Source organism: Choloepus didactylus, chromosome 6 (assembly GCF_015220235.1).
Source record: "Choloepus didactylus isolate mChoDid1 chromosome 6, mChoDid1.pri, whole genome shotgun sequence".
Taxonomy (NCBI): Eukaryota; Metazoa; Chordata; class Mammalia; order Pilosa; family Megalonychidae; genus Choloepus; species Choloepus didactylus.
Genome location: NC_051312.1, coordinates 102,990,259 through 103,006,778, shown reverse-complemented (window position 1 = coordinate 103,006,778; position 16,520 = coordinate 102,990,259).

Below are 16,520 nucleotides of genomic sequence, written 5' to 3'. Positions count from 1 at the left end.
AGAGAACTTCCTGGAACACAATGTCCTCAGATTCTTCTCCTAAATCGGGGGAGATGGGCAGAAGGAGAGGAGAGACTCAGTCAGCTCCATTTTAGCAAACAAAGCAGACAACATCTATTCAGAATGTTTTCTAAAAGTCTTTCTAAAAGGGAATCACTTATTACGGGCTGGGAGCCCTGCAGTAAGAACTCTGTGAGAGCACTAAAACTTTGGACTTCTGGTAAGATGGGAAGATCAGATGTCTGAGCCAGCACCCACTTCCAGAATGTGTCTGCGTGATCCACATTTTAACCTGCCAGGCTTGCCCTCACAGCATCCTAAATGCCTACCCACCAATTCCCCACTGACAGAAAGAGGGGAATTAAATGGTGAATTTTACGACAGTTGTTTGTTTAGAGTTCAGAGAGCCACCCTACGGAGGGATGGAAGAATGAATTGTTCCTCCATAACCACGTGGAGACAAGCTTTAGCAGCAAGTTCTGCTATGCGCTCAGATCTTAGGGTCAAGAACAACCTGAACCCTGTCAATCTCCCTCAGTGGTGATTTCATTAAAATTAGCATTGAGTTAAGAAGTTGAACATTTCCCCAGTTTATTGTCCTTGCATGGCAGGGGCAATGGCAGAAGCAGGAAAACGAGGCTCCCCAAATCTACCAAGAGGCATGCAAAGGAAAGTTTAGGAAAGGCTCCCAACATTTTCAGGTTTGTTGTATTGTGTTACTTTCCCTTCAGTGCTTAACATTTCTGCTTTTAAATGAAGTGTCTGTGTATTTCTGCAAAACCAGAAGAAGTGGGAAGGAGCTTGGGGGACTGTGTACCCAAACTTGGGGAAGGAGACCCACCAAATGGTAGGGAAGCCTTAAAGCAAAACAGAAGAAGGCTGCGTCCATAAGGCCTATGAAAAAGAAAAGGAGAGCCAGGAAGAAGGTGGAGACCTTTGGGGACAATGGCCATTTCACAGGGTGCTCTCTGGAACATCTGGAAAACCCCAGGTGTTTATTGAGCACTTGCTATGTGCCCGGCCCTGTATGAGGAGCTGAGGTAGGATTCAAAGAGAACCCAGGCACACTTGTTTTGGAGGTAAGGCATATACTTGGGAAAAGGCAACTGTCCTGGGAGGGGAAACACATTACACCCTGGCAGTCCTTGAACCTCACCTCCCTCCAGTGGCTTTTCATCACACACATGAAAATTTAAAGCCTTGCTTGCCTCCCTATTGTAGTTTCTTAGTGCTTTCACTCTTCCTCACTCCTCTCCAACATTCTGTCATTCTTCCCATTCTTCAAACACTTAACCTCATCTCTGCTTCAGGGTCTTTAAACATTCTCTGTTTCTGGAACACTGGGCTCATAGATCCTTCTATTCTTGTATTCGCTCAAATGCTCCCTTCCCAGAGAGGCCTTTCCTAACCATCCTATCTAAAGTGGCCATCTGTTTCTCACTGTCACATCACCCTAAAGTAATTCTCTACATGGCTCGTATGCCTACTTAAAAATATTACCATACAATGTATTTGTTTTTTTACTAGTTTATTTTCCATCTCAGTCTGGAGTATAAGTTCCAGGAAGGAACTTCTCTTTCTGATTCCCTGCTGATTCCCGTTTAAGAACAGTACCTGGCACAGAGCAGATATGTGCTAATTATTTGTTGAGTGAATTAATTAATGACATGTGCCCTAAAGACCTGAGGGCATCTTTGAGTTGAGGTGAGCTGGGAGAAAGCCCTTTAAAGGATTGGCGTCCATGGCAATGAGAAAAGAGGGATGGGGAAAAGGATTTTATATTTATATATAAAAATTATTTTAAAAACTTCTTTCATTTCACAGATTTTGCCCAGAGCTGCAACGACACCATTGGAAATATTGGTTTTCAGCTGCGAGTCCTATAAAATTCAGGCTGCATTGCTCTGACATCCCTTAGCCAGGAAGGAAAGTGCTTCCTCTAACTGCCCTGGGAGATCTATACCTCCTGTAACAACAGCTCCTGGGTCTGAGTTAACCTCTTGCTGCTTCTCTCACCCTCCAGCCTCCCCCTGAATAGGGCCTTGGTCATGGCACAGTCTCATAAATGTGCACTGATGAATTACCACAGGACATACCCTAAAACTACCTTTGTAAAACAAATACTTGCAAATCTAATTAAATATTATTCATACACACACACACACTTAAATATATAAAATCTTGTCTTCTTGCCATTTTCCTCTTTCTCATAAAAATGCAATGGGGAAAAAAAATGTCCTTCTATTTAACTGAAGGCACAAGCAGGTTGGGTCTGGCTAATGGAAATTTTGTCTCAAGCTCCCTGCAGGTAGGGAGCCAATCACCCAGACTTCTTGGCATCTCCGTCAGTGCCCCAAATGCTCAGGGAATATATGCTGCTTTTGAGAACTCAAGTCAGTCTGCTCCTAGGAATTCTTCCAAATCCCCACTGGTAGCATTCATTGTGCCTCCATTTCCTCCTAAATTTGCAATGTGGTAACAGCACCAGATATTTTTAGAGTCTTTTACAATTCAAAAGGTACTTTGACATCCATGATCTCATCATTTTTATAGGCTGCTTGCTCCTTGGATAAGAGAGGCTCACTTGGAATCCAGCAGGGAAGTAGAAGTGTACAACGCCTTCTGGAAGCAGTGAACACATCCTAGCACAGCTTCTCATGGAACAGTAGAGATAGCTGCCTTATCCCCAACATTGGCAAGCTCCTTGAGGGCAGGTGCTGTGTTGTGCCATTATTAATAATAGCTACTATTTATTGAGTACCTGTTAGGGACCATGCCCTAGTCAAGGCACAAGATCACTTAATGGGTATAGATTTGCCAGGGGCTCAGTATTTCATTTTTCAGGGGGAGGGCAGAAGAGTATTGAAGAATACAAGGCTTTAATCAAAAGAAACCTTAGACCAAAGTTCATAATATATAAAACAGAAAAAAAAAAAAAAAAAAAAAAAAAAAAAGGAATCTGTCTGTTGATCTGATGGGGGATGATGGTTGGGCCTTTGTAGCTCCTGACCACCTCCCTCCACTTATCCCTTGGGTGCCATGGGGACAGCTTGTGGAATGAATCCCCAGCAGTGTGTTGAGAAGTCCAAGGCTGGGAGAAGGGCTGCAAGAGGAGAGAGTGCAATGAGAGTGAGAGGGTAGCAGAGGAGTCATTTCTCTGTGTGACACTCGGGTGAAGTGACCCATAGCTTCAGAAGGTAAGGGGTTTACCTGACCTAACACCCCTGTGCCATGACAAAGCACCTTGCCTGCCTGAGGATCCCTGTGACTCTGAGAAATAGCCTTACTGCCCACATGAATCTCCTCATCTTCAACCAGCAACCTTCCCTGTCTAGTCCCTTAATGCTGGGAGCAGCTATTTCCCATTTTTCTCCATTTATGTCCCACTGCAGAAGTAGAAATGGAGCCATAATTCTACCTGTCCCCATCCCCCAGCACTTATGAGTCCTTGTAAAGCACATCCTGCCAGCTGACAGCACTGCCCACAGACTTCAGGGAACCTTGAGAAGTCTGGCCTCCTTGCAGCATTTCTCTCCCTCTTTCTGGACCCTGATGGATATTGATTTAGCAGAGACATGGATGACTTGGGGAACTCACTATCCCCTGAGTTCTGCAGCAACCTCTTGAGGGTGTTGGGTCAAGGCTCAGAGGCTAGTCATCTATCATACTCACCTTTTGTATGCTGAACATGTTTCCCATCCTTGTCAGTGCTAACAGGGCCCTTACCTGCTGAGGCCCCTTCCATTTTCTGCTTCCCTCCAGCACAACCTCCAGAATAATAACAACTACAAAAATGAATACATAAATCAAAGCCTTGTACCTGAACACCCTGTTATCATAAAAAGCACATTGGCTTTGGAATTTGGCATAGATAAAAACACCTATGTATTTGTCTTAGCTGTAAAATGGGGTGAGCCATAGTTTCCACCTCACTGAATTGTTGTGATTACTAATGAGACGATACATGAAGTGCTCCCTGCAGGGGCTAACACATAATAAGTGCACAATCAATGAATATTAATAGGTAAGTAAATAACTTGACATGCAAATAAACAGGGAGATAGATAAATGAATGGATAACTGAATGGTCTCTCATAGGACTTGAAGTTAGTTACCATTTTTTTCTTTTCCTTGTGCAGATAATAATTATAACATTTACCCAATAAGCAATTTGTCTGAGGGCACACGGAAGCCCTGAACTCAAGATTTATGCTCTTAACTCCTAACCCCGAAGATGGGCTGTAAAGATGAATGGTTAAGGGCATGGACAATGGGGCCAGACTACATTGGACTGAATCCCAGTTGAGCCACTGAATGGCTGCATAACCTTCAGCAAGTCACTTAACCTTGCTGGGCCTCAGTTTCCTCATCTGTAAAACAGAGAGCATAATAGTACCTAACTGAGCCTGAGACGATGGGAAGATTAAATAAGATAATGAAGGAAAGAGCTTAGTCCACTTCCTGGAGCATGACAAAGTGCCACGTATATCTCTTGCCCCAGATAAATCCACTATTGCTGCTACTACCACAGTAAGCTCCAAGTGGATGAATTGCTACTTACCTAACTTCAGGACCACTATTCCTGAACATTTCTCCTGCCTGACCTCATCTCTGGATTAGGCCCATCTGGATAATAATCCAAAGGCTCTCCTGACCCTTGGGGCAGCACTCCAGGGGGAGACCATTCCACCTCCCTTTTCAACCTTCCATCTCCTCCCCAGCCTGCACCACTGATGTCCCAGCAGACCTTGAGGTTGAGCTCCCCTTGGACAGCTCAGACAAGACAGGGTGTTCTGCTCACCACAGGCTTGGCTGCCACAAAGTCATCCTGAGTTGCAGGGCTGCCCTAGGAAGCAAGCACACATTTGGTGTCGGCCAGATTTAGCTCTGGAGTCCCTTTCTCACAGAAGGTAGAAAACTCTTAATCTTGCTTCCTGGGATAACGTAGTCCTTGCATGATAAACTTTTGGTCAAATTTAAGAGCTATAATTTCTACCTCACAGAACTGTGATTACTAATGAGATGATACGTGAAGTGCCCACTGCAGTCAATTCTACTCAGTCAATTCAGGCTCAGTTTTATTGTCCAGGTCGTTCTCCTTTCCCTGCCTCGTGCACAGGATGCTTCTGGGTAACGGGACCGTGTTGCAGTGGTGAGCCATCTGCAGACTGCCTCAGGGGCTCACTGGCCTCCTCTGGAGGTGCTTCTTCATGATTGGTTTTGGACTGTCTGTTCCCATGGCTTCCACCACTGCTGGAAACACATCTGTTGTGGTCAAGTTCTAGACTATTTTGCTTTGCAGACCAGGGCCATGCATGGGCTTTTGCCAGAACTGCTATCCTTGACTCAGGTACATCCTGCATCAACTCCTAGGTTAGACTGAATACTGTGTCCTCTGCCTCCTCCAAATGAGCTTTAATTCATACTAGCACAAATATCTAATATCCATCCTCTGATTCTTACTTCTACATCTCATTTTATTATCCTACCTAGTGGGTGGTAGAAGAGAGGGCTGCCTATTGTGTGCATATATCATTTCGGTAACAAGCACATTTTTAAGGTAGCTTCAACAGGGGGCTTCTGGAAAGCCCCTGCAGGGCTAGTGAAGGAGCCAGTGTATAAATGCAGAAGAATAAAAATGAGAACCAAGCTTTAGCTATGTTGCTGGGCTACTGGGTTAAGATGTGACATCTGTACATCCTGGATCAAGTGATGCTAGTTCTAAGACAACACCCCAAACACGGAAGCACCTGTAGAAGGGGAGATTGGCATCTTACTCCTAGGCAAGAAGTCTTCACAGCTGCAGGATCTGTGGGCCTACCTTGGGGCTGTCAGCAGAGCTGACAGGACCACTGTTAGGAAGTTCACAGTAAGCTGACCAAGCCCCATGACACTGGAGTATACATGAATATGGAGATGCTGCTGCTCTTTGCCTGGAATTTTTTCAGCGTGGAAGGATGGCTGGATCTGTGATGAATGGCAGGAAAAAAAATAGAGAAGGAAGCAGCGGGGAAGCCAGGACTCCCACCTTTTTTGTGGTCAGGATGCATGAGTTTTCTACAGAGCAGGTTGCTGCTATGGAAGGCAGCAGAGTTCAGGCTATGTTGAAGGCAGTCTATCCCCCAAGATGAAGATCATTTAGGCAAGGGGTACCCATAAAAAAGAAGTTACAGTTTTTACTGCAAGGATATAAAAGCTGAGGAGGGTCTCAAAAGATCACCCAAGGAACCCATGCCAGAGAACCGTGCATTGTGGAAATCTTGCAGGACCATATCAAGATCCCAAACTGGTCCTTCAAGAGAAAACTAGCAATGGGTCTCTGCCACTCTGAGAGCATCAGCTGGCAGATGGCAACAGCACCTTCTCCCTTAATCTTCTGAGTCTCAACCCCTACCCTTCCCAGACTAAGAAAGAACCAGAAGAAGAGAGAGAGGAAAGGAAGCAGAGTGAAAAATAAAAACACACCTTAAGCAGTGGTGTCCTGGTAAAGTTTAACAACCACCTGTCTGGGGTGGGGGGTAGTTTATTTGTAGCTGTTGCTGATTTCCATAGTGTGAATACTCCCCACCCTGCCCTTGGCTGATATCTATCTACCAACATCACATCACTGAACCCAGAGGTGACAAGAGATACTAACAACTGATGCTCACTGATTTTGATCCATCTCCAGCACAACATTGCAGGTGAACTGGAGTGGGAGGGGTGAAGGAGAGTTCTGAGAGGGGAGAAGATTTGAACTGGATATGTGCTTGAGATTTTGATTTAGACTAGACAGGATTTCTTAATAACTGAAAGTGAGGCTTAATAACCAAAGTGGACCTATTCTTCTAGGTGACTGTGATTGAAAACTTCATAAACCCTCAAGATGCTATCAAGAGGACTGGGAAGAAAATTAAGTACCTAGGAATGAACTTAACAAGGATGTAAAAGACCTCTACACAGAAAATTACATAACTCTACTAAAAGAAATAGAAGGTGACCTAAAGAGATGGAGAGATATTCTGTGTTTATGGATAGGAAGGCTAAACGTTGTTAAGATGTCAATTCTACCCAAATTGATCTAAAGATTTAATGCAATTCCCATCAAAATTCCAACAACCTACTTTGCAGACTTGGAAAAGCTAGTCATCAAATTTACTTGGAAGGGAAAGATGCCTCAAATTGGTAAAAACATTCTAAAATAGAAAAACAAAGTGGGAGGACTTACACTGCCTGACTTTGAAGCCCACTATAAAGCCACAGTAGTAAAAACAACAGCATGGTATTGGCACAAAGATAAACATGTTGATCAATGGAATCAAATTGAGAATTCAGAAATAGAGACCCAGATCTATGGTTGACTGATTTTTGATAAGGCCCCCAAATCCAATGAATTGGAACATAACAGCCTCTTCAACAAATGGGGCTGGGAGAGTTGGATATCTATATCTCAAAGAGTGAAAGAGGACCCCTACCTCCCACCCTATACAAAAATTAGATCTCAATATAAGAGACAGTACATAAAACTCCTAGAAGATAATGTAGGGACACATCTTCAAGACCTAGTATTAGGAGGTCGCTTTTTGACCTTACACTTAAAGTACAAGCAATGAAAGAGAAAACAAATAAATGGGAACTCCTCCGAATTTAAAGCTTCTGTACCTCAAAAGAATTTGTCAAAAAGGTAGAGACAGACAACTCAATGGGAGAAAATATTTGGAAACCATCTATGTGATAAGAGACTAATATCTTGTATATATAAAGAAATCTTACAACTCAACGACATTAGTACAAATAGCCCCATTTAAAAATGGGCAAAAAATATGAAAAGACATTTCTCCAAAGAGGAAATACAAATGGCTAAAAAACACATGAAAAAATGTTCATCTTCGCTAATTATTAGGGAGATGCAAATCAAGACCACAATGAGGTATCATCTCACATCAATTAGATTGGCTGCCATTAAACAAATAGGAAACTACAAATGCTGGAGGGGATGTGGAGAAATTGGAACTCTTACTCATTGCTGGTGGGACTGTATAATGGTTCAGCCACTCTGGAAGACAGCTTGGCAGTTCCTAAGAAAACTAGGTATTGAGTTACCCCATGATCCAGCAATTTCACTTCTTGGTATTTACCCAGAGGACCTGAAAGCAGTGACATGAACAGATATTTGCACACTGATATTCATGGTGGCATTGTTCACAATTGCCAAGAGATGGAAACAACCTAAATGTACTATGTCAGATGAGTGGATAAACAAAATGTGGTACATACATATGATGGAATACTACGCAGCAATGAGAAGGAATGAGGTTGTGAAGCAAATGACAACATGGATGAAACTTGAGGACATAATGTTAAATGAAATAAGTCAGTTACAAAAGGAGAGATATGTATGTTACCACTAATGTGAACTCTGAAAAATGTAAAACAAGTGTATTATATTGTAGAAAATAGGGGACCTAGAGATTGACAGTAGTTAGTGAAGGGGGAATGATAATCTAATAAGAACAGATAAGATATTGAGGGTAATCTTAAAGATATGGGAATGCTCAGGAATGACTTTGGTTCGTTAATTATTTTGTGGTATGGTAGGAGCATATTGGAAGCAATTAATTATTTCAGGATACATGTTTTTCTTATTCCTTTGCTATGTTTTATTTGGAAATGTTTTTTTTTTTTAATTTTTTGATAAATGAAGTTAATAAAAAAAAAAGGACTGGGAAAAAAGGTCAGACTAAATATGTTTTAAGACAGCAACTAGTGAAAAACAAACCCATTCTCGGTTTACATCTTACCAAGTTCAGACTGTTTAATATTCAGGTTACATTTCAATACCAACGACTCTATAAGGAGCTGATCAGCATCTATTATGTCCCAAAGGATCCATGGATCTTTTATGGATCTTTTCGCCTCTCTCACATTCTAACCATCCTCCTTCAGGGAATTGCGGTTGAGCTATCATAAAGAGAGCTCATCATATTTATTTTGAACTAAATAAAAATTTTTGAACAGCTTAAGGGCCATCAAGTTATAAACCAGAAACCAAGTGTGGTGGAAGGAGGAATAGGCTGCGGGAGACCTATGCCCTGAAATCCAGCCATCTTCTGCAGCGCCTGAGCCTCCCGTAAGCAGTACAGAGCTGTTGCACGGCCATCCCTCTGGAGCAGCTGAGCAAGGTCCTCAGAAGTCCACCAGCAATGGAATTTTCCCTTGAAAGACTTCAAGCCATGATAAAGAAGGACTGCTTTGGGAAGGGAAATAATTGTGACCAAACATGTCTTGATAAGTCCCTCATTAGAGCCATCATGTAGATAGATACACTCCCAACATCTTCCACCTGCACAAGCACCAGCCTGGCCTGAGCCACCATCACCTCCTGCCTGGACAAGCAGTAGTCTCCTAACTTGACTCTGTAATTTTATCCTTGCTCCCTAAATTCCATTATCCACACAGCAGCTGTAATTATTCTATTAAAACCTAAGTTTGTATGCAAAAAAAAAAAACCCTCCCCAATTTGTTCAATTAAAGCCCAAGTCCTTTCGATGATAAGGCCTACATGATCTACCCTAGCTACCTCTCTGACCTCACCTCCTACAACACACTTATTCGTGCTGCTCCAACTATGCTGCTCTCCTTGCTATTCTTCAAACCACCAAACACAGTCTCGCTTCAGAGCTTTTGTGCTTGCTGTTATCTCCACTTGGAATACCTCCCTACTAGATGCCCATGTCATTTACTCCTTCATTTCCATAAGGTCGCTTCTCAAAAATCATATGTTCAGCAAAAGCACCCTGACCGCCCAGATAAAAAAGCCACTTGCCCCTGGTTTACTTTTCTGCACAGCACTATCACCATGCACATTCTGCTGGTTTGGATACATTATGTCCCCCACAAAAGACATGTTCTTTTAATCCAATCTTGTGGGATATTTGGATTAGGTTGTTTCCTTGGAGATGTGATTCACCCAACTGTGGGTGAGACTTTCTGATTAGATTATTTCCATGGAGGTATGGCCCCACCCATTCAGTGTGAGTCTTAATTAGATCACCGGAGTCCTTTAAGAGGCTTGTGAAGAGAAAGAGAAGTGGAGCCGGAGCTGACAAAGATGCTTAGAGATGCTTGGATTTGTGGACAGAAGGACATTTGGAGATGATAAGCTAAGAGATGAAGCCCGGAATTTGCCCCGGAGAAGCTAAGACAGGACCCCCTGACGCTTAGAGAGAAACATCCTGGGAGAAAGAAACAAGGATACACAGGAGCTGAGAGAGAGGAGCTAAGACAGAAGCCCAGAAACATTTTGGGGAAAGACATTTTAAAACCAGAACCCAGCAGCAAAGGACCAGCAGACACCAGCCACATGACTTCCCAGCTGACAGAGGTGTTCCAGACACCACTGGCCATTCTTCAGTGAAGGTATCCTCCTGTTAATACCTTAGTTTGGCCACTTTTATGGCCTTAGAACCGTAAATTTGTAACCTAATAAATCCCCTTTATAAAAGCGAATCCATTTCTGGTATTTTGCATAACAGCAGCATTAACAAACCAGAACACACATATTATATACTAAACTTTTTATTGATTGTTATCTTTCCCTCTACACTGGAATGTCAACTCCATAAGAACAGGGACTTTGCCTGATTTGTTTTATTTCCTTAGCACCTTGAAGAATGTTAACAGCAGCACAAAAGATACCTATTGAATGAATAAATGTTCTATTCAGTGTTTTGACCTGTGAACAAAAATCTGGATTTTTTTAATAGAACAAGAGGCACTTCAAGAATCACCCCTTTCCTTCCCCACTATGAGATAGACGGAAGAGAGAGAGAAGATTCACCTGGTCCAGCACTCTATCTTCATAGAAAGGACACTGATCCCTAAAGAGAAGAAAATAAACACACATCTAAGAATATAAAATTCCTCCAGAGTGACTCCCAGGGGTGTAACTCTCCCTGGCAAAGCAGTTTATGACTCCCAGGGATGAATCTGGACCCAGCATCGTGGGATTGAGAACACCTTCTTGACCAAAAGGGGGATGCAAAATGAAATGAAATAAAGCTTCAGTGGCTGAGAGATTTCAAATGGAGTCAAGACGTCACTCTGGTGGACACTCCTATGCACTATATAGATAACACTTGTTAAGTTTTAATGTATTGGAATAGCTAGAAGTAAATACCTGAAACTATCAAACGCCAACCCAGCAGCCTTGACTCTTGAAGACGATTGTATCACAATGTAGATTATAAGGGGTTACAGTGTGATTCTGAAAATCTTGTGGATTGCACTCCCTTTATCCAGTTTATGGATGGATGAGTAGAAAAATGGGGACAAAAACTAAATGAAAAATAGGATGGGAAGGGAGGATGATTTAGGTGTTCTTTTTTAATTTTATTTTTTATTCTGATTTTTATTCTTTCTGGTGTAAGGAGAATGTTCAAAAATAGATTGGGGTGATGAATGCATAACTATATGATAGTACTGTGAACAATTCATTGTACACTATAGATGATTGTATGGTATCTGAATATATCTCAAGATAACTGAATTTTAAAAAATTCCTCCAGAGTTGTTTACCCTTAATCTATGACTACATTTATCATCTTCTCATCTCCCTCTTTCCTTATTGAATTTTCCCTCACTCCCTTGATTCTCCCTTCCAATATATATTTATCATTACTTTACAAGTGGTATTCTCAATAAGTCTGCTTAACAGTATGTCTATTTCATCTTTCATCCCTCTAGCTCATTTGATGTCTTCTGTTTAACTAGCAAAAATATCTAAGCTTAAAATAACATGGTTCAACATTTTTTTTCAATTTTTATTGAGGTATAAACTATATACAGTGACATACAGTGATCTTAAGTGTATGGGTAGAAAGGTTTTGGTAATGAAATACAATAGTATAACATATACACCTTTCAAGACAGAGTATTTCTATGACCTCAGAATGATTCCTCGTGTCCCTTCCCAACAAATCCCTGTGCTGCATCAGAAACAACCACTGCTCTTATTTCTATCAACCTAAATTAGTTTGCTTTTCAGGTACTTTTCATAAATGGAATCATATATTCTCTGTTTTGTCTGGTTTCCCTTGCTCAGCCTATTTTCAAGATTCATCCATGTTGTTGGACTTAGTAATTGCTCCATTTTATTGATGAGTAATATTCCATTGTATGAATACACCACAGTGCATTTATCTATTCACCTATTAATGGACATTTGGGCTGTTTCCAGGTTTCAACTATTATGACTAAAGTTAATTTGAACATATGTATACAAATCAATTTTGTATAATATACACAAGTGTATTTGAACATTGGCATATAAATCTTTTTTGGACATACCATATGCTTTTGTTTCCCTTGGGTAAATACCCAGAAGTGGAATTGTTGGACACATGGTATGTGTAGGTTTAACTTTATAAAAGACTGCCAAAACGTTTTCCAAAGTAGATGAATTATTTTATACTCCAACAGGCAATATATGAAACTTCTGGTTGTTCCATATCACTACTAACAACTGGTATTATCAGTCTTTTTATTTTAGCCACTCTTGTGCATATGTGCTGGTTTCTCATTGTGGTTGTATTTTGCATTCCTCTGATGACAGCTGATGTTGTGTACCTTATCATGTGTTTATTGGACATTTGAAAATATTCCTGTGTGGAATATCTGTTTAAGTCCTTCATGCAATTTTCTTGTTTTTTTTCTATTTAATATTAAGTTATAGGGATTCTTTATACATTCTAGAAACAAGTTCTTTTATAAATATATGAGCTGTGAATACATTATACTTGTCTGTGACTTGTTTATTCATTTTATTAATGGTATCTGTATGAAAATAGTTTTAATTTTGATAATATCCAATTTATCAATTTTTTCTTTCACTTTTCATGGTTTTTTTTTTTTTTAGAACTAAATAAGAAATTCTCACCTATCCCAAGGTAATGCAGATGCTCTCGTATGTTTTCTTCTAAAAGTTTAATAATTTTGGCATTTACATCAAGATCTGTAACTTATTTTGGACAGATTACTGTGTGTTGAATGAGGTAAAAGCCAAGGTTCATTTTGTTCCATATAAATATCCAGTTGTTGCAGCACTATTTGTTAAAAACACCATGTTTAACCCCATTGAATTACATTGATAACTTTGTTAAAAATCAGTTAACTACATAAGTGCAAGTTTTATATTTATGAAATCCGGTTACTCTTGGTTTACAGTAAGTCTACAGTAAATCAGTGGATTTAAGTCCTCCAATATTGTTCTTCTTTTTCAAATTGTTTTGTCTATTCTAGATCATTTGCATTTCTATACAAATTTTAGAATCAACTTGGTGATTTCTACCAAAAAAAAAAGCCACATAAGATTTTGATTGTGAATGCATTGGGTCTCTAGATCAATTTTGCGAGAATTGCTGTTTTAACAATACTGAGCCTTCTGATCCAAGTACAATTTATTTAGGTAGTAAATTTTTCAGCAATGTTTTGTGCTTTTATTGTAGAGTGTTTACATATCTGTATTAAATATTTCATATTTTTAAGGCTATGGCAAATGGTATTGATTTTATATAATTTCATATTCCAATTATTTATTGCTATACATGGAAAGAGATTGAGTTTTGCTTATTGATCTTGTGAATTTTGTCTTAAATTCACTTATTAGTTCAAGAACCTTTTTAAAATTATTTCAAATTTTTAATTTACACAAGCATGTTGCCTGAATTTTTCTTTGCCTTTCTACTTTTTATGCCTTATAATTCTCTTTCTATGACTTGCAGCCCTGGCTAGTGCCTTCGGTAAAATGCAGAATACTAATGACAAGGGTGAACATTCTTACATTTTTCACAATCTTAGGAAAAAGCATGCACTATTTCACCTCTAAGTATTTGTTAGATATAGATTTTTCATACATGACTTTAATCAGGTTGAGGAAGCTTTCTTAATTCCTGGTTTGCTGAGAGATTTTTCATGACTGAATGTTGAATATTTCTAATCATTTTTCTTCATCTATTGAAATGATCATAAAGATTTTCTCCCTTATTCTGTTAATATATTAACATGAATTAATATGATTTATTTTTGAAAGTCTAACCAGCCTGGATTCCAAGAATAAATCCCATTTGGTCCTGATATATTATTCTTTTCATATATTACTAGAATTTATTTGATAATATATTGCTAAGAGTTTTTGCATATCTGTTCATGAGGGATATTGTTTTACAATTTCTGTTCTACTGACATCAGGTTACTGCAACCTCATCTATTTTCTAAAAGAGTTTTTATAAGATTGGAATTATTTGTTCCTTACATGTTTGATAGAATTCACAAGTGAACACATCTGGACCTAGAGGTTTCTTGGTGAGATTGCTAACTGTGAAAGAATGATTTATTTAATTAATATACGCATTTTCTTCTTGTATCAGCTTTAATAATCTGTCCCTCAAGGAATTTATCAATTTCACCTGATTTATCCAGCTTCTTGGCATAGAGTTGTTCATTCTATTTATGCTAGTCCCGAATTTTACATTCAATGTCTATAGAATTTCCAGTGATGGCTACATTTTAATTCTAGATATTGGTAATCTGTGTTTTCTCTTGTTTCATAATTCATCTAGCTTGAAGCTTATCAATTTTATTGATCTTTTTAATGGTCCAACTTTTGGTTTTGTTGATATTTTCTGTTGTTTATTCATTTTCTTCATGGATCACCATGCTTATTTTACTATTTATTTCCTTCCTTCTGCACACTTTGGATTTATGTTGCTTTTCAAGTTCACTGATTTTTCCCCTCTGGCAGTGTTCAGTCTGCTATTTCTGCAATTCAGTGATTTTTTTTGTAATCCAGATATTGTATTTTTTTTTTTCAGATTTAGAATTTTTGTTTGGTTTCTATTACACATTTTCCATTTCTCTGATGAGATTCCCATAATTCATTCATTGTGTCTATATTTTCCTTTAAGTCCTTGAATATATTTATAACAGTTGCTTTAAAGTCTCTGCATGGTCTTTTTAACATCTGTGTTATATCTGAGTCTCTTTCTATTTACCTTTTTCTCCTAATTTTGGGGCACATTTTCCTTCTTCACATAAATAATTTGTTGTTTGGTGGACATTGTAGATGGTATAATGAAGAGAGTCTGCATTTTTGTCTTTCTCTAAAGAGTATTGAGCTTTGTTTTAGCAACTATTTATTTCACTACCTGATCAGATTTATCCCAAAAAAAGCATGTTTTATATTCTTTAGTAGGGCATATTTTTGTAGTCCTTTTCTTAAAGTGTGGCTTTTCTGGGGTCTCAGCTGAATATATGGTGGGATCAGCATTGTGTGACCTACAGAATCTCCATTCAGCTCATAGCCCCCTAATAGCTATTCTTTGCCAGGCCTCACAGAGCCAGGAAAAGACTGGAGTCTGGAGAAAGACCAGTTAGGAGATCTTTATTGGCCTTCTACCCAGATATCATTGTTTCCCAAGCACAAAGACTTCCCTCATCAAATTATATAAGGGTTACAGGAGAATGCACACAAGCATATATTTCCATATATTGTTAATTTTTCTTCACTCAGCTAGAGTGTGTGTTGTTTATGGGCAGCGGTCTTCTTCATCAAACACCAAGTCCCTTTGCAACACATCACTCTCTACTGAGCTCACAATAAGTGCTCTGCCAATATGTGTTCTCTTGGGTCATAATATGGCAGAGGAAAGAGAGTAGACTTGCTATAGATTAGAATATTAGTACATCTTGATGGGTGACAAAAATACAGCATACCAAAATCCATGGACCAATTTGCCAAAAAGGGTACAGAAATGAAGAAAATAGTTTACTTTAATATAGCAAACAAAAAAAGTTAAGTTACTGGAAATAATCCTATAACCTGCTTTATAGTCCACCAGGTGGAAAGGGCATGGATTTGCTATCAGATACCCTTGGGTTTTAATTTTGGTTCTGCCATTGATTAGCTTACTGGCCTTAATAAATTTAATTGCCATCTCAGAAATTTACCCTTTTTGTAAAACAGGGCCAGTACCTCCCATTTACATGATTTTTGTTAATCTTAAATGAGTTATAAATGTAAATTACTTAACACGGTGCCTGGAACATAGAGCTCAGTGCCTATCTGTTCTTTCCCTTCTCCATATCAGAAAGTAAAAGGGAATCATGATGGGAAAGAATAATGCATTTAATGGGGTCTGGAGCCTTGAGTTCTCTGAGAAAGTCACTGCCTCTTTCTGAGTCTGAGTTTTTATCTTTTCTCTCATGAGAGATCGATCATGGGGATTACTCTGGTTTCGCCACATGTAAACAAACATTCCATGGCTCTGTGAATACAGACCAAGTCTCCCTACAGCCTCAAAGACTCAGCCCTCCCAGCAAATATTCCTGTGGCAACTAATAAATAGTCAACAGAACCAAGTTAGGAAAACAAAAGATTAAAAAAAAAAAAAAAAAAAGTAAAGAGGCAGGCTTCAGAGCACAGAGAGAAAAGGAAGAGAAAATACAGGGGAACAGGAAAGAAGTGGGACGCTCATGGCAGAGAG